The sequence below is a fragment of the Triticum aestivum genome, chromosome 4B (genome assembly GCF_018294505.1).
Source record: "Triticum aestivum cultivar Chinese Spring chromosome 4B, IWGSC CS RefSeq v2.1, whole genome shotgun sequence".
Classification (NCBI taxonomy): Eukaryota; Viridiplantae; Streptophyta; class Magnoliopsida; order Poales; family Poaceae; genus Triticum; species Triticum aestivum.
Genome location: NC_057804.1, coordinates 558699419 through 558727045, shown reverse-complemented (window position 1 = coordinate 558727045; position 27627 = coordinate 558699419).

The following is a 27627-nucleotide window of genomic DNA, read 5'->3' as shown; positions in this document are numbered from 1 at the left end:
GAGAAACATCAAAAGATCCAACTATAATAGCAAAGCTTGGGATACATCAAGATCGTGCCTTAGGGGGAACACGAGAAAGAACACGAGAGAGAGAGAGAGAGAGATCAAACACATAGCTACTGGTACATACCCTCAGCCCCGAGGGTGAACTACTCCCTCCTCGTCATGGAGAGCGCCGGGATGATGAAGATGGCCACCGGTGATGGGTTCCCCCTCCAGCAGGGTGCCGGAACGGGCTCCCGAGAGGTTTTTGGTGGCTACAGAGGCTTGCGGAAGCGGAACTCCTGATCTATCTTGATATTCGATGCTTTTAGGGTACGTAGGCTTATATAGGCGAAAGAAGTCGGTCGGGGGGTGCTCGAGGGGTCCACGAGACAGGGGGCGCGCCCAGTAGGGGGGGCACCCCCTATCTTCTGGGCTCCTTGAGTATCTTCTGACGTGAACTCCAAGTCTCCAGGATGATAATCTTCCAAAAAATCACGTTGCCGAAGGTTTCATTCCGTTTGGACTCCGTTTGATATTCCTTTTCTTCGAAATACCGAAACAGGCAATAAAACAGCAATATGGGCTGGGCCTCCGGTTAATAGATTAGTCCCAAAAGTAATATAAAAGTGTATAATAAAGCCCATAATCATTCAAAACAGATAATAAAATAGAATGAATGCTTCATAAATTATAGATACGTTGGAGACGTATCATTGGGTAAGTGCAGGGAAGAAGAAAAACGATGTGGGAGGCAAGGGGGAGTGAAGCTAGGGTTCGGGGAAGGTGGCGTCGATGTCTTATAGGAGCCCAGGGGTAGCCGGATGGTCGGCATGTGGCCAGGCGCGGCCATGGCGCCGCCGGATGCCTGCCACGACCCCCTGCCAAATACAGGGAAGGAGATGACCCCCTTTTGAGTTGGGTCAGTGCACTATGCACTAGAGCCCACTGTATTAGTTAGGCCTTTTCCTTTCTTCTTTCTCTTTTTTTAATTTCTGTTTCTATTTAGTTGTTGTTTTTCATTTAATTGGTCCACCAAATCAATTTTTTCATATATGAAACTTGTCACATAAATCATGTACAACATTGTGGTGTTGCACAAAAAGTTTGAGGGCACTTGGAATAATTTAAGTATTTTTATTAAATTGAGAAGGTCAATTAAATGGATGTTGTTCCACTGTTTAATTCCTAGGGGCATTTTAACAACTTAAATAAAGTTGGTTTCTACATGAAAAATAGTTAGTGAATGTTTGCAATAACATGAACACTTTTGTTTATTTATTTGAAGAAGTTTTATTTTTACTCACTATTTGAATTCTGAATATGAATGGATTTTGGATCTTAATGACTAATAGAAGTTAATGATGATAACTTGGCATAATTAGGGGGAGGTCATTGTAGCTTGACACTTGGGGTGTTGCAGGATTCCTCCCCTGGGAGCCTTGCCTCCCAAAGACTACTTGGACGGGGTCCACTAGGGACCGGAACATTGACCCCAGAGGTTTAGGGGAGTTGTCCAACTAGGACATGAAACATTCCAGAAGGTTCTGGAAAATTTTGGCCCTTCTGTAAGCTTACAGGGCCTTCCGGAACCCTCTCGGGCTCGTACACCCACGGGACCTCCCGGAACACTTATGGTGCCTAATTTCTAATTCTCCTTTATCTCCTAGTTCTCTTACAAACCTATAGTCGTTAAGCATGTGACCCTATAGGTTCACAAACATGTGGACATGACCCAGAACACTTTCTGGGCAAGAACTATTAGCAGGATCTGGTCACTTTTAATAATTTCCACCTATTCACAAAGATCTTATCGAGCGAACCTTTTGTATCACATACAATTCCCTTTGCTTCAGGATACATTACAAAACCTGAGGCGGACCTTTTATTAGAATCCACATGATCAACACTTTGATCACTATGTCTTGTTATCCTTGTTACTAGTTTTGTTGTCTGTTCTCGTTTTCATGTTCCGGTATCCATGTGATCTCAATCACTGTGTCTAGACAAACGATGATGGATGGTGTGATACCAAGTGGGCCTAGCGTGTATCTCTCGATCATTGGATACGCAAATCCCAATCTTGAACTATCGAGCACCATGACATACTTTTCTGGTGTATCTATAAGTTACCTTTATGTTCACCCAGTTACAGAGTGGCGTTTAGAACCCCCAATGTAATCATCGGGTATATAGTACTATAATATTCTCATGGTCTAAGGACACGAGTAAAGTTAACACTTTATACAAAAATACCGACAACAATTTAGACGTTGTGACCTCACAACATTTCATAAGTTGGGTCCATCCAACATCGTTCTTCTCCTAACAATGTATTATTATTATTGTTAGTATTCTTGTCACATTGATAATGCCAGTGAATAGTAAAACATGATCATCAACAAAGGATGAGCTAGTCCTAGAGGCCTGACTATGCATCTATTTGGTGTTCATGCAACTGAGTTTTTCTCCAAAACTCACATTCAAGAACCATTGCAATCATAGCGCGGAAATACGAAGTTAATTTTGAACATGAAAATAGATAACAACTTCATTATTTCCTATAGGGAATATTTCCAACAGTCTCCTACTTGCATTAGTGTTAATAATCTAGCTATTACATAAGTTCTTAACACATGTGGTATTCTGGTGTTGCTCATGTTTTGCTCGTGGTAGGGGATTTTTGAGAGGATCTGACACATCCATGTACGTATGAATCTGGCATAACTTTATGTCACCACACTCCACAAAATCTTGAATTATGTGGGACCATGGCTCCTTAGCCTGGGCTATGGCGCCACTATTAACATAATAGAGCTCCATAGGATCCAACACACTTGGAACCACACCAAGATCGGTGGCAAACTTCTAATAAAATAACCCTCCTTCGGTGCTTTTGAAGAAGCCATATATTTTGCCTCTATTGTAGATTCTGCCATAATTCTCTTAGAACTTTTCTAGCTCACTGCGCCAACACTGAGTGTAAAAACAAAGCCTGATTGAGATATAAAGTTGAGTGGATCAGTCATGAGGCTTGCATCAGTGTTACCCTTTACAATGAGCTCTTCAGCATCTCCATACATTATGAATAGTTCCTAAGTCCTATTAAGATACTTTAACTGATATCCAATGATCCATTCCTGAATCACTCTGGTACCTACTCGTAACAATAACAGCATAGGGCGCATCTAGATTTGTACATATCATAGCATACATGATAGATCCAATTGCGGAAGCATATGGAATGTTCTTCATCCGTACTCACTCATCAGTCGTCTGAGGACACCGACTCTTGCTTAACATTGTGCCATGTGACATCACAAGAACCCTTTCATTGCATTTTTCATATCAAACATCTTTAGTACTTTGTCAATGCACGTGCTTTGACTCAACCCTATTAACAACCTATGTATCCCTATAGATTTTTGTGCACAACATTTACGCTATTTCACTTTAGTGCTTCATCAAAAAAACAATTTTTCAAAGAATTGGTTATCGCGTTACAGTTTTTTACTTAGGTCTCAATCAACAATATGTCATTGATATAAAGTATTATAAATGCTATTGTTGTCCCGCTTACTCTCTTGTAAACACAAGTCCCTTCAGCATTCTTGTTGAAGCCAAACCCTTTGACCACTTCATCGAAATGAAGATTCCAACTCCTTGATGCTTGCATTAGCCCATAGATGAATCTCTGAAGTGTCCAGACCTTTCAACATCATTAGGATTGACAAAACCCTCGGGTTGTATCATGTGTACATCCTCAGTTAAATTTTCGTAGATAAAATACATTTTGACATCCATCTACCATATCTTGTAGTTGAAATATGCGGTAATTGATAGAATTATCTAAATGGACTTAAGCATTGCTACAGGCGAGAAGTTCTCGTCATAGTCAACCACTTGAGTGTGTTGAAAATCCTTTGTGACAAGCCGAGCTTTATGGATGAAAATATTTCATCCGCATTTTTTCCTCTTATAGATCTATTTACATTAGATAGGTCTAACACCTTTCGAAGGGTTTTACAAGTTCCTAACTTGATTAATGTACATGGAGTCTATCTCAGATTTCATGGTTTCGAGCCATTTCCTAGAGTCAGGGCCCACCATTGAATCTTTGTAATTTGTAGGTTCATCATTGTCTTACAAGAAAACTTCATTGTCAAACCTTTGCAGCAGAGAACGAATCCATCCTGTTATGTGTGGTTCACCTACAGTCTCGACCAAAGTTTCTACATCACATATAGAAGCTTTCGTTTCAGTCGTAGGGGTGATCTCCAGAAGATCTTCATGTGTTTCGGTCCTTTGATCTAAAGCCAAAGATTCATAAATTTTATCAAGTTGTATTGTCCTCCCACTGACCTCTTCGCAAGAAATTTTTCTACGGAAATACTATGTTTTTCGTGACAAACAATTTGCCTTCATTTTGATGATCAAATTAATAAGCAACGACATCTTTGGGATATTCAACAAGGTAGCATTGTTTGATTTATAATCGAGCTTAATCGGTTGTAAACGTTTTACATACGCATCACATCCCCAAATTTTAAGAGAAGACAAATTGTGTTTTCCCATTCCATATGGTGTCATTTCAAAAGATTTTGACGACAATCTATTCAGTGTAAAAGCAACGATTTCTAAAGTATAAGCCCAAAAATATACGATAGTTCATTTAATGTCATCATCGATTTCACCATGTCCAACAAGGTTCTATTATTTTTCTTATACACTTAGTTTCCCTGTCACATTCTGGGTGATGTAAGTTGTGAAACAATTCCATGGTTCTTCATATGTTCGCTAAACATGTAACTCAAATATTCTCCTCCGTGATTCGGTCCCAAAAAATTGATGTTCTTGTTACGATGATTTTCTACTTCGTTCTAGAATTATTTAAATTGTTTGAAAGTTTTAGACTTAGGTCTCATTAAGTAAATATAACCATATCTACTTAAATCATCAATGAAAGTTACAAAGTAAAGAAATCCACAGAGCGTCGCTACACTCATTGGACCGCATACATATGTATGTATGACTCCAACAAGTCACTTGGATGTCCCATTTGTCATGTGAACAATGACTTTGTCGTTTTTCCACCAGACAAGATTCACAATTTTCAAACCATTCATAATCAAATCCCTCCAAAGTCCAAATGTATGGAGTTTCTTAATGTGTTTCTTTCCAATGTGACCTAGACGATAGTGGCACAAAAATGTGGTATTTGTTTTAGCAGTCATATTAAGACGTTTAATATCAGTGTTAAAGATGTGAGTATCAACATTAAGATTCAAAATAAAAAACCCGTTCACAATAAGTGCACAACAATAAAATATATTATTCATGTAAATTGGACAACTATTATTTTCTGACTTAAATGAATAACCCTCTTGCAATACACATGATCCTGATATAATGTTGTTGCAAAGGCTAGAACATAGTAATGGTTCTAATATAAATCCGAATGGTATATGTAGAGGTAGGACGTTGACAGCATTCATAAATCTCTTACTCTATTCCCAATGCGCATTTGCACCTCATTCTTTTCCAGTCTTCAAGGCCTTCGTAATTCCTACATGCATTTCCAAAATGTGAGCAACCAATCTGGTACTCTCTAATACCAAAAAATATATAAGGTGAGGACTAGAAAGAACAACATCAATAATATGTATGACAATCATACATGACCTCGACTTTCCAATCTTCTTCTCTGACAGATACTTCTTGTAGTTTCTGTTTTAGTTACCCTTTTGCTTACAAACAAAGCACTCAATATACGAAGGGGTGCATCTTTAGGGTTCCCATATGTGTAATTCTTACCGGCACCCTTGGACTTGCCCTTCTTCTTGGCTTCGCCCTTCTTGAAAATGATGGCTTTGTTCACATCATCACATGATTGGTGTTAAACTTCCCAATCATGAAAATTTTGCCTAGATGATTCACGTTCTAATAATGAAGTAGACGGTACCTCCGAGGTATCCACGTGTACCGATCTAGAGGTTCGGCAGCACTCCGTGATCCATCACAAAAAGGCACCAAGAAAATTAGAGAGGAGGGAGGCAGCCTACCGATGTCCCTGTGTAGATCAAACTAGGAGAGAAAACTAGGGCGCAGAGCAGCATGGGGCAACCTCCAAGGGTTTGGTGTGTCTCTAGGGGTTACCCCCCCCCCCCCCCCGCTCATATATAGGTGGTCCAAGGGAGGAGGGGCGACTTGGATAAGGGACTTGTCCCTTAGTCCGCCAAACCAGGAGGGAGTGTCCTCCTAGGATTGCTCCCCTGGGAGCCTTGCCTCCCAAAGACTACTTGGACGGGGGCTACTAGGGACCGAGGCCTTGACCCCAAAGGTTTAGGTGGTTGGCCCACTAGGACCTGAAACATTCCAGAAGGTTCTAGAACATTTTGGGCCCTTCTGTAAGCTTACAGGGACTTTCGGAACCCTATCAGACTCTTACACCCACGGGACCTCCTGGAACACTTCCATTGCCTAATTTCTCATTCTCCTTTATCTCCTAGTTTTCTTACAAACTTGTAGTCACTAAGCATGTGACCCTATAGGTTCAGAAACATGTGGACATGACCCAAAACACTTTCTTGTCAAGAACTATTAGCGGGATCTGGTCACTTTTAATAATATCCACACGTTCACAAAGATCTTATCGAGTGAACCTTTTGTATCACATACAATTCCTTTGCTTCAGGATACATAACAAAACCTGAGGCGAGTCTTTTATCAGAATCCACATGATCAACACTTTGATCATTGTGTATTGTTATCATTGTTACTAGTTTTGTTCTCTTTTCTCATTTTCGTGTTCCGGTATCCCTGTGATCTCAATCGAACAACTATTGTTTTCTAACTGAAATGAATAACCCTCTCGCAATAAACATGATCCTCATATAATGTTCTTGCAAAGTCTAGAACATAGTAATAATTACTATGTTCTAATATAAATCCAGATGGTATATGTAGAGGTAGGACGTTGACAGCTTTCACAAAACTCTTACTCTATTCCCGACGCGCATTTGCACCTCATTCTTTGTCAGTCTTCCAGGCCTTTGTAATTCCTCCATGCATTTGCAAAATGTGAGCAACCGATCTGGTACTCTCTAATACCAAAAAAATATTAGGTGAGGACTAGAAAGAACAACATCAATAATATGTATGACAATCATACATGACCTCGACTTTCCAATCTTCTTCTCTCACAGTTACTTCTTGTAGTTTCCCTTTTAGTGACCCTTTTGCTTACAAAAGAAGCGCTCAATATATGAAGGGGTGCACCTTTACGGTTCCCATATGTGTAAATCTTGTCGGCACCCTTGGACTTGCCCCTCTTCTTGGTTTTGCCCTTTTTGAAACTGGCGGTTTTGTTCACCACCATCAAATGATTGGTGTTCTTTTGTATTACACTTTTTGCAGCCTTGCACATGTTGAAAAATTCAATTACACTCTTGTCCAACACATCATGTTATAGTTCATGATAAAGCCATTATATCTAGGAGGGAGAGACGCGAGGACAAGACCAGTGCCCAAAGAAGCGAGGATCAGAAATCCTAAAGATTCCAATCCCTTTGCACATACCCTGCTAACTTGAGTAGGTGTTGTCTCACTGAACTTCCCTATGCCATCATGCATCAAACATGGACTTAAAGATCTCATATCTCTCAGCCCATGCCTGTTGGTGAAACAAAACTTCCATCTCCACGATTATCTCCTAAGGCCATAGTTTTCAAAAAGTTATTGAAGTTTTTGCTTCATGGATGCAAATATGGTGCATTGTACTACTACATAATCGTCACTTTTTGATTGATAGATATTTCTTTCATTCTCAGTGGCGTTGTCACCTGGGGTGTCAACGAGAATTTGTTGTAGAACATATTCCTTATTAACACTCTTGAGGACAATCCTTAGATTAAGAAATTGATATGTAAAGTTGCTGCCAGATGCGTTTAGCTTTTCTTCTCAAGCATTGGTGCTAAGTGGAAGGTGGTGTTTTGTGTCATTTACTCTACAACAGAATATGCAAATTCACTCAGATATTGGCCATAATTAGTGCAACTCAATTTAACAATTTTAACTATAATATGCTTCCACTAAAATTGATATCGTCTACTATTAAAGGAGATTTGGTACGTTCGCTTCCTCGCTTCTAGTTGTGATCGTCCTCCCCACCTCCTCGTACCACTGATTTTTTTGCTTTTTCCAAGTTCCCCACATTTTTTTGCACTGAAAAATAGCATGTTCCGTGTAGAGAATTGTCTCGTTAATAAATTGGTGTACAATGTCTCGCTAATAGCACACTATAGCGCGCTAATAGCATAATTTAAGGGGCGGTGCTATTTTGTATAGCGCTAGTTTTTTCTTTTTTGCCTCTTGTCCTAGTTCTTCTCCCGACCCGCACAATTTTCTATACCTCCACATCTCCCATCCCACCGATGGCCGCCACCACTTCCTCCTTCCTAACCCCCCCCCCCTTTGTTGCTCAGCATTACCACACCTCTCCCCCAGGTTGTCTCATCGCATTCGCCCACTACATCTTCCGTCTGAGATCATGCAACTGGTGTCCTCTGCTAATCTCTCCTCTCATACTACTGTTATTCTCTCCTCCCTATCCCCTCCTCCATTATGAGTGTGTGGATGTTTGTGTTAAATCCAGTTGTGTGAGGCATCGTGATCGCACGGGCGCCACGAGGTCTAGTGGGCGGTGATGATGAACAAGATGGTGTGGTGGCTCTGTGGTGGTGGTGCAGCTCGACCTCACTCCCGCACCCCTGCTAAGGCTTGACCTCCCGTCGTTCCTCCCCAACCATATCACCCACCTCCCTACCCACATCACCATGCTCTCCAATGGCGTTTGCGTCACCTCCGAGGATGTCCCGGTATTACCTCACCTTCCGCCATCCTCCTTCTGATGATAGGTTTATAGCATCGTATGATGCGGCATTGTCGTCCAATGACACTTCGTGTGGTGGATTTTCAAGATTCGCTGGGAAAATATCCTATGGAGCTTAGGCTCATGGACACCCCCTTATCTAGCCATTCAATTCTGCATCGTGATTCATGCAAGTACTTTTCTCTTTTTCGTTTCTCTCATATAGTTTAACATATGAACTTCATACTTTTTCAGCACAACAGAACATTCTTACTAGAATGTGGGGAAAATACTTTCAGATTTTTTCGCGCATCATAAATAATAGAATTTTTTAATTAAAAAAAATCTCATTTTCTATATTTTTCTTGGACAAAAAAATCTGAAAGTTTTATCCCACATTGTTCTAAGAATGTTTTGTTGTCCTGGAGAGTTTCAAGTTCATTTGTTGTTTTGTTTTGAAGAAACAAAAAAGAGAAAGTTTTCATGTAGTAAGTTAGTTGTGTAGTACGGATCTCAAAGCAACATTAGATGGTGAGGATAGGAGGTGTCTAGGAGCCCGTGCTCTAAAAATCCGCATCCAGATTCGCTGCCGTGCGTGTGGCATCAGGCTCGGTCAACTAGTTGGCCGAATCCGTCAGTGTGACGCACCTGCTAGAGAAGTTGTCCTTCAACGACACAATGCACCAGAACCACTTGCAGATCATGCAGGAGGTGGAGGCCAGGGCAACATCCTCGGTGCACCGACGTCCAAGGAGAGATGGTGTATAGCTACTATTAGAAGGGAATAGAGGGAATGGTGGAATTTTTGTTTATTGCTTGAGCCTTGTGAGCATATATATAGGAGTACAATGACCAATTTGGAGTACAAGACAAGGCAAGACCAAATCCTAGTCTATCATATACTTCCTAATAATCATAATACTCAACATCCTCCGCAGTCACAATAGTAGTGACGCAGACGGTGAGACTGGAGAAGAATCGAAAGGCAAGCCGACGGACACCCCCCCCCCCCCATAGTCGTAACGGTCGATGCATCGCAAAAGTCGTGGCTGGAGTGGAAATCGGGGAGGTTGCTCAAGCAAGGCGGTAGCCCTTTTTGCCATAGCAGTGGTCGAGGTACCCGTGCGAAGAATACCATGGTAGATGACGAATTGGGGTGGCCAGTGTCGAGGAAGTCGGCGTGGAGCCACGGGTACAAGGAGGCACTGAGTTAGTCATAGGCGCAGTGGTGTCGAAGTAGTGGTGCGCCAGAAAGAAGACGTTGTTGACGAGGCGTCGCGCCGGGTTTGCCAAACCCGGGGACACGTCGTAGACGAATGCACGCGTCGGTGTTACCAGCACCGGGCATGCATAGACGGACGAAGACGAAGTTGACAAAGCACCGCACCAGGCTTGCCAGGCCCGGGGACACGTCGTGGGCGAATGCACGCATCGGTGTTGCCAGCACCATGCATGGGTAGACGAGGGACATGCACGACCTGTACGCCATGTCGAGGAGTCGGAGGAGCCAACAGAGAAGGAGACTCGACGATGGTTGTGGCACCAATTGGCGTGGGGCCGATGTCACCAACGGTGGTCAGAGTAGACGAAGTGGTCGGGGAAGATGACAGCAACGCTAGCGACGAGCTGGTGCTGAATAAAGACAAAGGGGGTGGACGAACAGTGGCGGCAGCAGCGGCGGCAGCGACCGAAGAAGAGCGGCGGCGGTGGCCTGATGGCGGCAGCGGTGCCCGAAGTAGGCGAGGAACCCGACAATGTGACGAAGACCGATGCAAATGATGGTGTTCGTGCGCCAAGGGATGTGGCGCGGCGCATACCACGGGAAGTCGATGCGCGGGGACGACGGAGTGGACCACGGGCCACGGCGCTACGGCCCGACGAGGCAACGCAGCAGCAGTAGTCGGGTCGGGGCGATAGTGGGAAGACCTTGGAGCGGCAGCGTGGACCACCTGCCGTGGCGCCATGGCCCAAAGGGCAGTGCAGTAGCGCTGCACAGGTTGTTGCAGCCACGGGAACGGCCTCGGGTGGAGGCGGGGACAGCATGCCGTAGCGCTACACCTCGAAGAGGCGACGCAACGGCTAAGCGCAAGTCGGTGCAGTAGGGAGAACCATGGGGTGGCGACGCTGCAGCCCTATGGGACGGTGCAACGGCAGCCCAATGCTCGATCGATGGAGGGGCGTGCTCTACTCAGGGACGATCTTCACAGGACCTCCGGAGGCACGCGCAAGCAACTAGCTAGGTCGGTCGCGCGGCGCAGATGAAGCGAAGCAACGACCAAGTGATCAATCGGGTCGCTTACAAGATCGGATCATCGGTCGGTGATGAGGTGGCCGATCTATCGAGGCCACGCGCGAACAGCCGGCACGTGCACACAGCCCACGCCCAGGAGGGGCACATGCGGCACATCACAACGCAGTCGGCCCATGCATCATGTGTGGCACGGTGCCAGGGCCGGCGGACAGATGCAGCCGAGCGGGGTGGAGGTGAGGTGATGCAGGATTCTGATCAGATGAGGGCGACGACGGTCGGCGCAGGGCGACGTGCGGGCGGACGCGCGAACAACAGCCGGGACAGGCTGCCGCATCACGCGAGGCCGCCGGGTCAGGGAGGAGGCCAGGTGGTCGCGCCGGTATCGGAGTAGAGGTGCGCAGGTGTCGACGGCGGCGGTGGGCAACACAAACCGATCTTAGATGGAAAAACAAAAAGTAAACGCCGGTCAAAGCGACCAGCAAGAGAGAAGAAAAACCCAGATCAAAGGATCGGGAAAAGACTCTCTAGGATAGCAGATCAACACGACCGACAGACGAACCCTAGGTACGGGCAGCGCGGCTCCCGGCGGCAGTCATGGAGGCCGACCGCCCCGAGGGCGACGTGCGGGGCGGAAGCGGCGAGGGGCAGCTAGGGTTGAATCGGTTAGACTAATACCATGTTAGAAGGGAATCAAGCGATTGGAGGAATTTTTATTTATTGCTTAAGTCTCGTAGGCATATATATAAAAATAATAGATATAATAAAGTAGAGTATATACTGCCACATGATAGTATATAAAAAACGGGTGTAACTACACCCGATAGTAGGATGCATTTCCTTATATATATATATATATATATATATATATATATATATATATATATATATATATATATATATATATATATATATATATATATATATATATATATATATGGACAAGACTAGGCAGAATCAAATTCTAATCTATCATGTACTTCCTAATATTTATAATACTCAATAGCTACGACACGCTCAAGGCATGCATGCCACAGGCTATTGAGGTGCTCCTTGACTTCGTCCGCAACCAGTCTTCCTCGAGGACGAGGTCGACCGACGGGTGCGGGACCTCATGGATACATTATACGGTTTCTCCCTCTCTCACATATTCCCTTCGTTCTACAATGTAGTGCGTCAGCGTTTCCCGAGATTCAAGTTTGACCGTAAATTTAACCAACGAGACCGACCATGGCAGAAGTAAAAATTATGGCACCGAATCCGTATTTTCAATATGAATTCAGTGATATAATTTTTCCTCCTGCCGCGTTGGTCTCGCTTGTTAAATTTACGGTCAAACTTAAATCTCGGAAAGCGCGGGCGCACTACATTATGAAATAGAGGAAGTATAAGGTTGGGTATCTTCTTTGTTGTGCACTGGATATGGTGATCGATTTGTTGCTTGTCAGCTGGAGATCCAGGAGGTGCACAGAGAACGTATCCTGTGCACCCGGCCGAATCATGCACCAGGTGCTCCGGTGGAACATGAGCTCTTGGATTTAAAAGAGAGGGACTGGATGCTATCCAAGGGGAGCCATTGTTACATTTTGCAGAATAAACCTTCAAGTGCAGCTCAATTCTGTCTTGCCCTATCTTCTCTCCCGTTCCCATCTTCTTTCCCATGTTTTATCTCCTGTGCCACCGGACCATTGTGATGGATGCTAATGTTAGAAAAAAAATCGCCCATGTCATCTCTTTTCCTCTCTCTCATGTACCTAGCCAGGGATCTCCCTCTGCTCTCTCTTCTGTACATACGAGGGATCTCCGCCATAGAAGCGTAGCCGCCACCTCCTGCTTCCTCTGAAGCGGCCGTGCGCATTGAAGTATTTGCCAACCATATATGGTCTCTTCTTTCTGTATCCATGATTTACAACTGTATATGTTCTTCCAATTTGGTCGTAATTCCCCCAACACGTTGAAGATGCTGTTCCTTTTTCTGTTAGCATGTATCCTTGTTTTTGTGAATTGGTTCAATAATCTCTTTTTTGCTGGTTTCTTTAGTGTGTTGCAAATTTCCTTTGTTAAAGAGAAACAATTTATTTTCAATTTGAGGCAAGTAATTAGACTCAAAAGAGTACTCAACCAATAGACAGTAGATCAAAGCCCACACTACCTTTAATTTGAATCAAGGTAAAATATCAGGAGAAGTGATATGCGAAACATATTGAAGATATATAAAATATTGAATGTTCTCATACTGTTGTAGATAAAACTGGATTTTGAACATTATTAAATAGAAAGTGTACTTAGTATGTCCTACTGAACTTCGTGAAACCATTACAAGTTCATCTTCCTGATTTTATTATCTAGTTCATTTTTTCCTCAAAACTGATGTTTTCAGTCCCATATATACAACGTAGTAACCCATGACTTGCAGAATATCGGTGTTATAATCCGTTTGCAAAACCTTTAAACCTCATATATTGGAGGTTCCCATAATCTGTTTGAAAATAATGATATATGAATACATAACACTAGCTCTAGCTAGTAGCTGCCAATTTGTTTCATGTGTTGTGCAATTGACTGATGGTTGTCCTAAAATGACTGATCATCGTTGCTAAGGAATTACCAAGTGCTAATCTTCTACCCGTCATCTATTTATCTGTTCTATAGATGAAATATGATTGTTGACTGGATAATCTTCAGAGTAGGAGTTGTCTTCATATGCCTCCAAGATAGCAGCTGATGAAATTGATAATTCACCCCTCATACTACTCCAGATCATATCTGATTGTCCATTTGTGGTTTCTCAAACTTCAGGCATAGGTCATGTCAAAGTTTACATCACTTCACTGCTGCAGCACCGCCATCCAGCAACAAATAGACCTGAAAGTAAGGCATAGTATAATCGATCATATTTCTTGCTAGGTGATTATGACGAAAAGTAGGCGTTAAAAGCCAGAACAGGCCATCTTAGGAAAATTTGAAAATTACATCTGGTGCATATCCAGTCATTCCACAGTGCTATACGTTTTCCAAGTTTGTAGTGCACTACCATAGATAAACTGTACACTTATAACAGAAAGCATGGCAATGTTTACTTTAATAAGATTACATAACTTTCTGCATATATTTGGCATGTCAAATTTACTACTTACATACAAACCATTTTGCACTGGACAATGTAAAGGCCCTTTCCATTTAATACCAGAAATGTGGATCGGGAGCATATAAAACATTACTAGTTCATGTACAAGAACATCACAGGAACAACTCATAATTTACAAACTCTTGATATACCTAGGACTTCATCTGTATACATCAAGATTTACAGGAACAACTAGTAATGTTCCTCTGAGCCCTTCTCCAAAGGAACATTACTAGTTTAGAGTAAATACATGATTCGACTCTGAGAAGCTGTCCTAGGATTTAAGAGAGAACAAAACATTGCATAACATTTATCAGTGCTACACTGTTTTCTTGATTTTTGAGTGCTTGACAACGACTAGATTGTATTGTTGGCGTGCATCATTTTTTTCCTTTCTCGCGGTACAATTCTGCAGTTGAACTCCACTGGTAGTATGGAGGACCACACCAATGAAAGAAATTGGGACTGTTGTTGTTTGTCAAACCTTCTTAGCTAACCACACATTTTTACCGTTGCAGTTTCACTTAGAGGTTTGACGTGGTGAAAGAGAGATTATGGGGGTGGTTATTGTATGTAGACGGAAGGGCAGATAACAGGACATCGATTGATATCTTTTTGTTTATATGAAGGGTGTAACTTGAAGATCTATAGCGATGGCCTAGGTGCTAGATTCTGTACAACATCAGTTGAAAACAGAGTAGATGATGGTTAGCATTTTATTCGTAGCTGTAGATACAATTAATTTTATCCTAATGATGTGGTAATATTCTCAAATTGTTGTGTATGTCATAGTTATTGTAGTCAATTGTCGCTCTGCATCATATTCAAGCTATTGCCTATTGGAGTATGCAAATTGTGATGCCTTGTTTCGCCTTTACGAATTATGTGTTAATATTTTCCATCAAGCAGAACATTTCCCCTATTACTAGGAACTAACAAACTCTTGCCATATACAGATGAAGTCATAGGTAAAGATATGATATGCCAGTTCAAAAAAAAAGAAGGTTGATATGCCATAGAAACTCTTCCTGAGCAGCACAGGAACAATTAGGGATTCGCCTAATTTTTTCAGTTAATCCTAGCTCAGCCGGCGACCTCGAGCAGCGGTACAGTACAGAGGAAAAGGGGATAGATGTTTGGGTTTGGGGTGTTGATTCGACTCGATTTAGCTAGACCTGAAGGTCTGTTTTGCAAAATGTACCGGTAACTCCCCTTGCACCGCATCCTGTCCTTCTGTTTTTAGTCCAATGGCTCATGTTCCACTGGAGTACCTGGTGCACGAGTTGGTCAGGTGCACAGGATACGTTCTCGAGGTGCACAGAGCTACAGAGCCCCGAGAAGTTTCTTCGGGACGTACTTAGCCTTGTTGGATATGAGGGCGTGCCCGTGAACCTGCTGGTAGCTCTTGGGGTAATCAATGTTGATATTATTCATGTATATCATACATTTGAGTTTTGCATTCCCCATGAATATGGCTTGCTGCTTGGCAGCTCGCATACATACTTTTTGGTAGAATATCATTTACATAGTGTGAACACATCTCAAAAGCATTACATGGTATCAGTTTGATTTTTATACTTTTGTCGTTTTCTTTTGTATACCTTCACTTTTCCATTGATGTAAGCTCGACAGATTCTTTCTTTCTTTTTTTGCGAGGAAAGCTCGACGGATTCTAGATATTAACAGTTTGACATTCTAATACTTTGTTGATCGGCGCTAAAGTAATTATATTAAGTGCATAATATACGGTGCCAGTCACAATAAGAGATGTTGAACTGTAATCAGGTTGTCCTAATTTTACAGCTTCATTTTCAAACTATGGATCATTCTTGTTTGCAGGAGAATGATGCAACAATTTCATGCAATGTTGTTCTCACCATATGGTTGTTTTGATATTCTCTATAATTCAATGAATATGTTTTAATCGAAAAAAACGTGAAGAGTTACAATTTCAAGAAAACATTTTATGCTGCAAAAGTATTTTTCAAATTTATTAATAAATTTCAATTTTTGAACGTTTTAAATAGTTTTTGAATAGTTTTAGAATTTGTGAATGTTTTCTTGAAATCTCGCCCATTTTTCAGTAATCATGAACATATTTTAAATTATATTCCTTAAATAATTTCTGAACATTTTTATAATTTTATTAATATTTTATAAACATCTTTAATCCTGCGATTTTTATTGCACAAACCAATTGAAAACCGAAAATACCAAAGGAAAGAGAAGCGGTCACGGTAAAAGCGAGGGCTCCACGCATTACAAAAATGGGCCGGCCCAACACGCAGCCTCTACGTTTGGTCTCCATTTTGACTCAAAGGGCGTCAAATATGCGCTAGTAGAATAGGGGAGCTCCTATGTGACGCTCTCTGCGTCAAGCAGTCGAGCGATCGCATAGGGGATCGATAGACTGGGCCAGCCCATCTCTCTAGCAAACAGTAGCTCATGCTGGAAATAAAAAAGGTGCGTTGCCAGGAATCGAACACCAGACCTGTTGAGCTAGCTAGCTTTGTTGACCACAGACCAATGCAAAATCTTAAGAAAACTAAAACGCCGATCCGAACATCTTTAAAAAATTCGAACACAAAACGTTTTTCTCGAAAAGAAAACGTGAATATTTTATCAAACGCGAACATTATTTTTTTCACAAATTCTGAGAAAACTCAAACATTTTTCAACACACAAATGAACTTTGGAGATACGAACATATTTTTTAGAACGGAAAACATTTTTTAAACTACCAAAACAATTGAACAGGAAAAAAAATTCAAATTTCCAAACAAAATTTGGAAACACGAACAACTTTTTCACGCGAACATTTTCTGAAACTGCAGAAGAAAATTTGAAAAAACGAACAGTTTTTAAAATTGCAAACAATTTCAGAAACGGAACATTTTTCGAAACTCTGAACAAAACTTGTAAATCTGAACATTTTTTGAAATTTTCGAACAAATTTTGGAGCAGGAACACTTTTTCAAACTCCCAAACATGTTTATGAAATTTATGAACATTTTTCAATTTGTGAATTTTTTTGAAAACATGAAAATTTTATAAATTTGTGAACAAATTTGGAAAGATGGAACACTTTTTGAAATTCCAAAATTTTTTGTGAATGCTTTTTTATTCAAAAAATAGGAACATTTATCGAAACTCACGAACAAAAATTGAAAACGAACAGTTTTCCTAAATTTTCAAACAATTTTGCAAAGTTGTGAAATTAAAAAAAACATCAAGAAAAGAAACAGAAACTAAAAAAAGAAAAGAAACATTTGTGAACAATTTTTTTTAAAAATGCATACAGTTTTTGAATTTATGAACAAAATTTGAAAACACGAATTGTTTTCAAATTCTGAACATTTTGTAAAAGCGCGAACATTTTCCAAAAAATGCGAACATTTTTTAAAAAAGAAAACATAAACTTGAAAAACAAAAAAGAAAAAAAAAGAAAAGAAAAACGAACCAGAAATAGAAAATAAAGGAAAATAAAAACCGGTTCAGGAACCTTCTAGAAGGTTCCCAAAACCTGAAAAAACCAGCTGAAAACCTCTAGAAGATTCCCAAAACCGGGAGCGCAGGAACGGTTAAACGGGCCGGCCCGTTGCATCGCTGCTCGGTCGCTCGCCTGTGCGAAGCGCCGGCAGTTTGACGCAACGAGCGGCATATAGGATTTTCCGTAGAATAGCTCCCGTAAGGTTTGTCCTCTATTTTTTCTGGGCCGGACCGTTTGTAGTTCTTTTTTCCTTTGCTCTTTCTCATTCACTAGATCGGTCGTGTGTCGTTCGCTGGTTCTCGTCCTCTATTTTCTCTCTTTTGTAGTCCTCTATTTTCTTCTCTCTTTTGTTCAGTGTTCTTTGTTTCTCAAGGACTATGTAGGGTGTTTTGGTTTTCCTTTTTTTCGTTGTTTTCATTGTTTTTCTCAATTTTCACAAGTATTTTTCTTTCCTTTTTTCCTACAATTTAATTGGTTCATTGTTTCTTCCCGGTTATCACTGTTTTTCTCCTTTCATGTTTTCCAATGATTTTTCTTTTTCCTTTTAGTTTTTTTCCTGTTTCCATTCTTTTTGCACTTGCTTCTTGTTTTTTTTCCTTTTCCGCATGTTTCATTTTCGGGTTTTATTGTTCTTTTCATTTATCTTTGTTTCTATTTATTTTCATTCTAAAATTTACATATGCGTGAAGAATGTTTTTTTGAGTACATGTTTAATATCTTTGAAGTATAATTTTAAAATATTATTCATACAATATCAACATTTTCCTATACACATTATTCACATGCTTGATTAATATTTTTTAATTCATGGTCAACATTTTTTCTACACACAATTTTGACATTTTTAAAATGCTTTATTAAACCATTTAAATATAAGATAAATATTTTATAATACATGGTTAATATTTTTATATACCTTTTAACATTTTCAAATACTTACTTATCATTTTTCAAATAGAAGTTTGACATTTATTGAATACAAGGTCAACATTGTTTATCACATTTAACAATATTCAAATGCTTGATTACATTTTCAAAATACTTGTTTAAAATTTTAGTCAAATTCTTGATTAAAAGTTTTTCAATACATGATTGACTTTTTTCAAGCATATTGTATATTTTTTATATACATTTTTCTGACACATAAGAAACATTTTATTTATGCTTATTTAACATTTTTCAAATGCTTGATTAACATTTTTTGCAAATGTTATTATGTAAACATTTTTTGCTAAGATAAATATTTAGAAAAAATGTAAGCATAAACTAAATTAAGGAAATGAAACTAAAACGACGCTGTGGCCTCACGAGCGCCTGACTGAGATACTTGACGCGAGAGCATGCTAGGTCTCGCTTTAAGCGAGACATAGCACTGCCCAGCGGGAAAAGGCGCAGAAATGCCCAGGGCAGTGCCCTCATGGGCCAGCTCATTCCTTTGTCAAGGTTTTTGCTAGCTCAGCTAGGCTTTTCGGTGTTTACTTTTCCCATTTGTTTCTTTTTTTCTTTGTTTTCCTTTTATAGTTCTTTTTTTCTTTGTAAAAAATGTTCAGAATTTTCATAATGTTTCGTGAATTTACAAAAAATACCGGTTTTTCAGGAATGATTTTGTTCATAAATCGATAAAAGTTTGAATTTTCCAAGAATCTTCGAGATTTAAAAACAGATATTGAAAATCTTTTTTGGAAATTTCGAAATTTGTTCGTATTTTTCAAAATAAATATCACAAATTTTGAAGAAAAAATCGGAAATAAGAAAAATGGTGGCATTTCCAAAAAAATGTGTGCTCAAATGATTGCGAAAATTTATTCAGAAATTCAAAAAAATGTTTTTTTTACATTTTAAAAATATGTGCTCAAATTTTCAAAGCATGTTCATATTTTAATATAAAAACCGACTGGGGGAAAACTGATTGGTACAGCACAGCGATTCCCTACCCTGCCAATGTGCCGACCTCAGTTGGCTGCTCCGTGTGTGTCGCACACCTTAATGACTCAAAATGCATCGTATGGGAGGTCCAAAATATGTGTTCCCCTCGTTCTTCCGAAACCATGTGTTTCTCATCTAAAAGAGAGTTTGTTTCTCGACCAGCTATTTTCTTACGAACCGCATTCGTATTGTTTTCATAGGCCTCAGAAATCTGGCCCCTATTAGCGGGGCTAGAAAGGAGTTTGAACCAATGCAAGTGTACTTTTTTGTCACGACAAACATTGAAATCACTAATTAGGAGGTACCTTTGCAAATGTCACTTTCGTCTTCTCTGGTGGTGACAACTGATGCACCACATGTCGACACTCGTTGCAACATGAGAGTTTTGGTGGGATTTCCGTGTGCACGGGAGACGCGGATGGGTTTGTTTAGGCTATTTTTTATATTCCTTTTTTCAAAATGCTTTACTTCTTAAACTGTGCATCCAAATCATGAATATTTACACTGTTGCATTTCTTGCGCCCGATTAAAAGTTTCAGCGTCCCCGATTATGGGAACCATGTACAGGTTCCCACCCGTTTTTTTAAGTCTTGGGAAACTTCTAGAAGGTTTTTGAACAGATTGTTTTCCCTTTTTCTGTTATTTTCATATTTTTCCTGTTTTTTTTTCATTTTCTATCCTTTTACCTTCTCTTTTTCTATCCTTTTGTTACTATTTCTTTTCTTTTTCCTTTTAATTTTAATTTTTTTATTCATTCAGAAAATCATTGAATTTAAATGTTTTGTTCATATATCTGAAAAATGTCCAGGATTTTTGGATAATTATTCACATATTCTAAAAAACGCTCATGTTTCAAAAATTGTCAGCAAACTGTCCATTCTTTCAAGAGTTCAAAAAGCAATTTTCAAAATATGATTGTTTATCAAAAAAAATCCGTTAGTTTTTTCTTCAAAATGTTCACAATTTTTTCCCCATTTCAATAAATGTTCCTGCTTTTTAAAATACTTCACAATTTTTTAGAAAATGTTCATGTTTCCATTTTTTGATTTTCCAAAATTGTTCCCAATTTTTAGAAAATGTTTGTATTTTCAATTGATTTGTGTTTTTCCAAAATTCTACAGAAGGCTATTTAAAAATTATTTGGAACTTCACAACGTGATCCTGTTTTTTTTTAAATACAAATTTTCAAAAATATTGAAATTTCCATTTGTTCAGAGTTTTAAAAAATATCCACTTTTCCAAATTTTGTTTTTTAATTACAGAATATGTTCCCGTTTCTGAAAAGTGTTCATGATTATCGGAAAAAGTTTTTCAGCATTTAATGATTTACCCTGCCTTAGAAAAAAAGGTGTTCTTAAATGTTTGTTGGGGTTCGGTTTTTAAATGTTTGTGTTCTTTTATAATCAATCAATCTCGCTGGCTCAGCTGGCTGTATCGTCTTCTCTCCCAGAATGATATCCTGGGTTCCATACACTGTGCGGGCACCTTTTTCTATTTTGCAGCTAGAACTCGATCAAATCTTATCGAGGGTTCGAGGGTCGAGGGGTCGAGGGGTCGAGGGTCGTCGAGGGTTCGAGGGTTTGACGGTTCGAGGGTCGAGGGGTCGAGGGTTCGAGGGTCGAGGGTTCAAGGGATCTAGGGTTCTAGGGTCGATGGTTCGAGGGTTCTATGGTCGAGGGTTCGAGGGTCTAGGGTCGAGGGTTCAAGGGTTCTAGGAATATGCAAAAGCTAGAATTTTTAATGTTCATAGAATTTTTTTTGGTGATATTATTGTCGAATATGCAAATGTTTGTATGTTCATATGTAAAGAATATGTCGATTTTTTTTGTAGTAGATGATGATGATGATATATGAAAACTCGGTCAATTTTTTCTGTTGTAATTTTGTTCGATGAATGTTTCTGTTAAAACTCGTATTAAGTTTGTTCGATGAATGTTTCATGGGAGAGAGGGAGTAAAAACTCATCAGACATGAGGGGGGAGGAGTCCCCCTCCGGTTCCTAATTCTCTCGGGAATTCAACATATATTCAACATGAGGGGAGGGGTGGATACCCCCTCCCCGATAACTTCGACATGAGGGGGGTCGATATACCCCTCCCCGATAACATTTTTTTCCATGTATGTATGTCGTCGTTGTCGATATACCCCCTCCTTTACCAAGTTAAAAGAGCGTTGTCGTCGAGGCCACCCTGAACCCTTTAAGCGTTGCCGAGGCCACCCCAAACCCTAGAGAAGTGTCGAGGCCATTAATTAATATAATTCCTTGTTGTGAATAGCTATAGCTAGGTCTACATTTGCCATCCATCTATCATGTTTGTATAATAATTGTCATGTTGTAATATTTGCAGAAACTATGGAGCACGGCCGAGACGAGGAAGCAGAACGGGTGTTGGGGGACATAATCGCAGTCGGAGCTGATGTCATGTTGTATCTCAACGAAACTGATGGTCTAGAGGGAGAGGGTGAAGAAGCAGGCTACGGTTATCGAACAACGGAGGAGGAAGGACATGATTATGATGGCTCCGATGACCGAATGCCGGTGCAAGAAGGAGACCGTGATGACGAGGTCCGGTGACCGAACTGAGTCCGACCAGGTATATATATTAATTAATCATGTGCTGGCTAGCTAATTGATGCATTCATTGTTTTGGTATCTACACATATTAACTCTTGTCTTTATTCTTATTTCTAGCCCTCCGGATCGAGCACAACTTCGCTAAAGAGACGAGGCCCGAAGAAAAAGTTGTGCTCTAATTAAAGGTTCACGATCAGATCAATCGCGCGCGGTGGCCAACCGATTGAACCCCTCCGGACCAAGGACGCATTTACTGCTCAGTGTGGGGTTCTTGTTAGGGACATGATCCCGATCAGCATCGAGCTATGGAATCAGCCTAAGGATGAAGAGCTTCAAGTTTCTTTTGTCTAAGATAGACAGAAATATGATCTTTGGAAATCGCTGAAGGTAAATTTCACCCTACCGGAAGAGGAGGATCCGGAGAATCCACTTATGGAGCCAATGATCAAGTCCTTTCACTACAAAAAATACACTTCCGTGATGATACGTGTTTGTCACAGTACATCGCGTTTTCTGTCATGCATGTACATCCATGACGATTTTATGATAGAATCAAGATAGTCATACCTGTGTTGTCGTAGAAGTGTTCTATGACATTACCAAAATTATCATCACGGAAGTGTCCACTTCCATGACGATAAATCACGCGTCACAGAAATGCTTTCGTCAAGGGTGACTAACACATGGCATCCACCATAACGGAACGCCGTTAAGCTATCGGGTCGGGTTTTGGATCCGATAACCCGTTAACAGCCCCGACCAATGGGGATTTTCCACGTGTAAAATCATCATTGGCTGGAGGAAACACGTGTCGGCTCATTGGTTGGGAAAGATGTCATCCACTAATTGGACAGAATGCGCCTATGATACATCGACACATGGCACGGCCCAACAGAGGCCCATTCTTGTGAAAAGGCCGGCCCGTTTGACTTGGTCAAAAGATGGCGGGCCGACCCATGTAAAGCCTGTTAACGGCCTGTTCGCATATAGCCCATTTACAGCCCACTAACCCAAGGCCCGTTACACCCTATCTGAATTAGGCCCAATAGCGTCATCTGGGCCATCCAATATGATTCCAGCCCGTTTTCACTCGCCCATGTATGGCCCATGACGTCTTTCGGCCCATATGAGGCCCTATGTAACTCTTGGCCTATTAACGACCCGTGGTGAAACTGGCCCGTAATGAACAATGTATCACTTTACACCCATTAACGACCCGTGGTGAAACTGGCCCATAATGAACAGTGTATCACTTTATACCCATTAACGGCCCGTTATTCCGTTGGGCCGTTTCCAGCCCATGTTATCTTTCGGCCTTCTCAGAGCCCATTTATTCTTGGGCTCATTTCCAGCATTCGTTTACTTACGGCCTGTTACTGTCATTTTCTGCTTTTGGACCGAATTCAGCCCGTGGTTACAGTCGGCCCGTTTGTGGTCCGTTAATACGTTGGGCCATTTTCATAGCATCATCAAATACGGCCTATTAACGATGGCCCGTTATGGTCGGCCCATGAACGGATGATTCCAACTCTAGCCCGTTTATGGCCATATTACGGCCTGTTATTGGCCCATGTTCGGCCAATCGATCATACTGCCCGTATAAGGCCCATTGATGATTCGGCCCGTAGAAGGCACATTGTTTCTACGGCCCGTAGAAGGCCCACTATTTCTATGGCCTGTAGGAGGCCCAGTGTCACTACAGTAAATATTAGCCCATGGTTATTGTGGCCTAGTTTTAAAAAATAGGTTATTGCAGCCACTAGCAAACCACGGAAAAAGAACTGCTATGACTACAAGCAAACAAATAAACAAGACAACAAGGAAATAAATAAGCAAGCAACTTACGTTAGGCTATCGTAGCTATCACACATATTACATCCACTGGGCATCAAAGTTCGCCACCGGTGCAAATAAACGCGCCAACAAAAGAATATACAAAACTGAGAGCACTTCAGAAGGCACTAGTCCTGGCCAGGTCGGGGCCCTCAAACAGCTGAAGAAGCTGAGTAGACCTCAGTTGTGTCAACGATAGATGCATCAACACTAGATTTAAGGCATGATGGTGCGCACGACAGTCCTCTGACATCTTCATTGCATCTTTGACTTCAAGTCGGAGCTGAGCTGAAGCAAGCCTTTCCGCTTTAAGTTGAGACTAAAGAAGTCGAACTGATTGAGGCAGCGACTACACAGAGGTTGTCTCACACCTGCTGGTGAGTAGCTTCAACTCACTGTCTTCATCAAGACAGGACCTTGGGGTCATCTTGCTGTCCTCAAGATGGTTTGGCTCACTATCTTCCCTAAAGTTCTGCTTGGCGTAAGAGATATGACTCTGAAAGAGAAACAAGGAGACACATAACAGGTTTCACAATTTTATAGGCAAATAAATGGATATATTCTGCATAAGGAACATGTTTTTACAACTACAATTTGAAACTGGTAGTTGTTGCAAACATCCAATCAGATGTAAACAGCAAAGCAAACAGCAGTGGAGGAAATGATGCCTATCCAAATCTATACTAGAACAAAGTTTGAAGGCTTGAGAAGGATGAACTTACATTACATGTTAACACGGGCTGGACAAAGCCCTTCTCCATGTTGATGGAAGGATAATTCAATAAATTCCCCAAAGAAAATTCTTTATAAGCATTGCCATTATTATACATTTTGCAAAGAATAAATATAGATCAAATACTATTGGAAGAAACAGAGGATAATGAAGCTCAGGTGCAGACTAATGATACATAACCAAAAAGCAATTAATTAAGTACAACGTTACAAGGCAAAAGGGAGAGAGGTACTGACAAGAGCAATGCAGAGCCCATTATTGTTTTGAGATCGTATGATCCTTTGAGCAAGGAGATTCATCTGAAATTAGTTTTCATACAAGAGAGAAGGTAAGGCACAAGCAGAAATTTAGGAGTTCAAATTTTGAATTGATATCATAGACAGCACCTGACGTTGGGCTCCCAGCAGTTCAAATAGGGGTTTGGACACTGGAGTAGGGGTAAAGTGTGGTACAGTTGGGCCTTTGTTTTTCTGTGGCTGCTGATCTATCTGATTTAACAGGTATCACTACCTTTTCCAAATACCTAGTTTGTACTCCTTGAGGATCTGCACTCACCCTCTTCCTTTTGGACATCTATTACGAAAGAACAACATTTGACTGGAAAAACATAGTGTGACAACACATGGAAAAGGTACAGAAAATGGATAGGTATGGCATATACTCATATATAATGCTTGAACTAAGTAGATGGTGTAACAAAGTAGAAGTAATGCAAGAGGTTAGATGCAAAATATGTGCGACCAATACAACTTTTCAAAGTTAGAGCAAGCACCTTGATGGTTGAATAAGATAGGCCACCCTCCACCATGCCAAGTTTGTTAGCCAGTGGATCGTTCCGCAATATTCCTCTCGTGCGCCCATTCTCATATTCATTTTGATAATGTTCAATATCTGACATGCATGAAAACATAAAAACAAGTGAGATTTTCTTTGTAATGCAGAAGTGATTCTAATCCAATACTGCCTCCTTGTAAACCCCTTTATTCTATCTCTGCAATTCTTTTAAAAGATGCCATGCATGTTGTAATTTGTTGTGTGCATTAATATAATGTGGCCTACTACTCAAAATACGAGAGCTCCAGAAGTGATGACACTTCGCAGATGACAGCTTCAACATATAGTAAAGAAGAACAAGTCAACCTAACCTGACAGATTCAAAATATACTAAGGGAGAACAACTCGACCTGACCAGTCGACCGCAAGAGAAGAGTATCATTTTAAAGAAGAGCAGAAGAGCAAGCAGATTCAAGATATTACAAGTCTTTCAATACAATGTCGGTTGGCCACCCATGATGAACCAGAGCGCACAGAGAAATACTATTCTTTCCGGTCTCTCAATATGTGGCTCACATGCATTTCAAAACTAAAGTAGGAACATTTAGCTAACCAATTAAACATCCCCCAGTTTTACTAAAATCAGCAATAATATCAAATATGAATTTGTATAACTAAACTTGTTTAGCTCGATGGGTAGAGCAGTGCTATTACGACATGAACCACGTAGGCTGATTGTGGTCATCATAAAATGGGGAAAACATAAGCATGATGAGTACAGTGTTGACCGTGGCAGTGGGATGGCAGATCTGAAGCTGCAAACCGTGCAAAGGGTAGTTACCAACCGATGTTTGCTTTGAAATAACAACTAAGATTTGGTATGGACAAGAAAGTACTATCAACAAGTGACAAAGAAATGCAATTATGTTGTCTCTCTATATGTCGCGACATGCATTTGGAAACTCAAGTGGGACCCTTAGCTAACCAATTAAATGTCGGTTAACTAATATCAGTACCATATCACAATCATATTTCAACAACTAAGCTTTCGAATTCTGAGTGTTGTGTTGTTTAGCTTGAAGGGTGGAGTAATGCTAGTACGACAGAAAGCACCTATGTAGATCATAGTATAGTAGATAAAAGGGGAAAACCCTAAGCATCAAGAGAAAAATAAGGAAAGTGGAACTAGCTGGACCAGTGGGTGGCGCACATGCTTTTCGAAACGAATATAGGAACATTAGGTGACCAATTAAACGTTCTCTGTTCTAGTGATATGAGCATCATATCAGATTCATATTTCAACACGTAAGCTCTGGGTTGAGGTCTTGAGGACCAGTGCTAGCACGACACGAAGCACCTACGATGATGGTAGTGAATATAAAGGGGGGAAACCATAAGCTTTACGAGTATAGTGCCCGTGACATGGCGGATCTGAAGGTGCAAACTGGACAAAGCTACTTCGCAACCAATGTTTGCTTTCAACTAGCCACTACGATTTGGTACGGACAAGAAAATTACAGTAAACAAATTACGATCTATTTTCCGGGTGAGATCAATAACTTAAGCACATATGGAAGAGTACCACCTCTCTTGCGACGCCGTTTAGGCCTATGCTGATACGTTGAGGGTGCTATGGGTGCGATGACTCTCGGCGGCGGGGACGAAGAATTTAGACGGCAGACGATCGGGTCGGGGGATATATCCTGTTGCCGTGGACGAGGCGGTCGTAGGAGCCGCAACGGCAAGGTGGATGACGGTGCCAACGAAGCGAGAGGAGGCGATGAAAGGATCCTGGTCCAGCACCATGGATAAGATACGTCCATCTCTTAAAGTGGACGACGGGTGTCGGTGTCAAAACCGGCGGATCTCGGGTAGGGGGTCCCGAACTGTGCATATAGGCGGATGGTAACAGGAGACAAGGGACACGATGTTTTTACCCAGGTTCGGGCCCTCTCGATGGAGGTAAAACCCTACTCCTGCTTGATTAATATTGATGATATGGGTAGTACAAGAGTAGATCTACCACGAGATCAGAGAGGCTAAACCCTAGAAGCTACCCTATGGTATGAT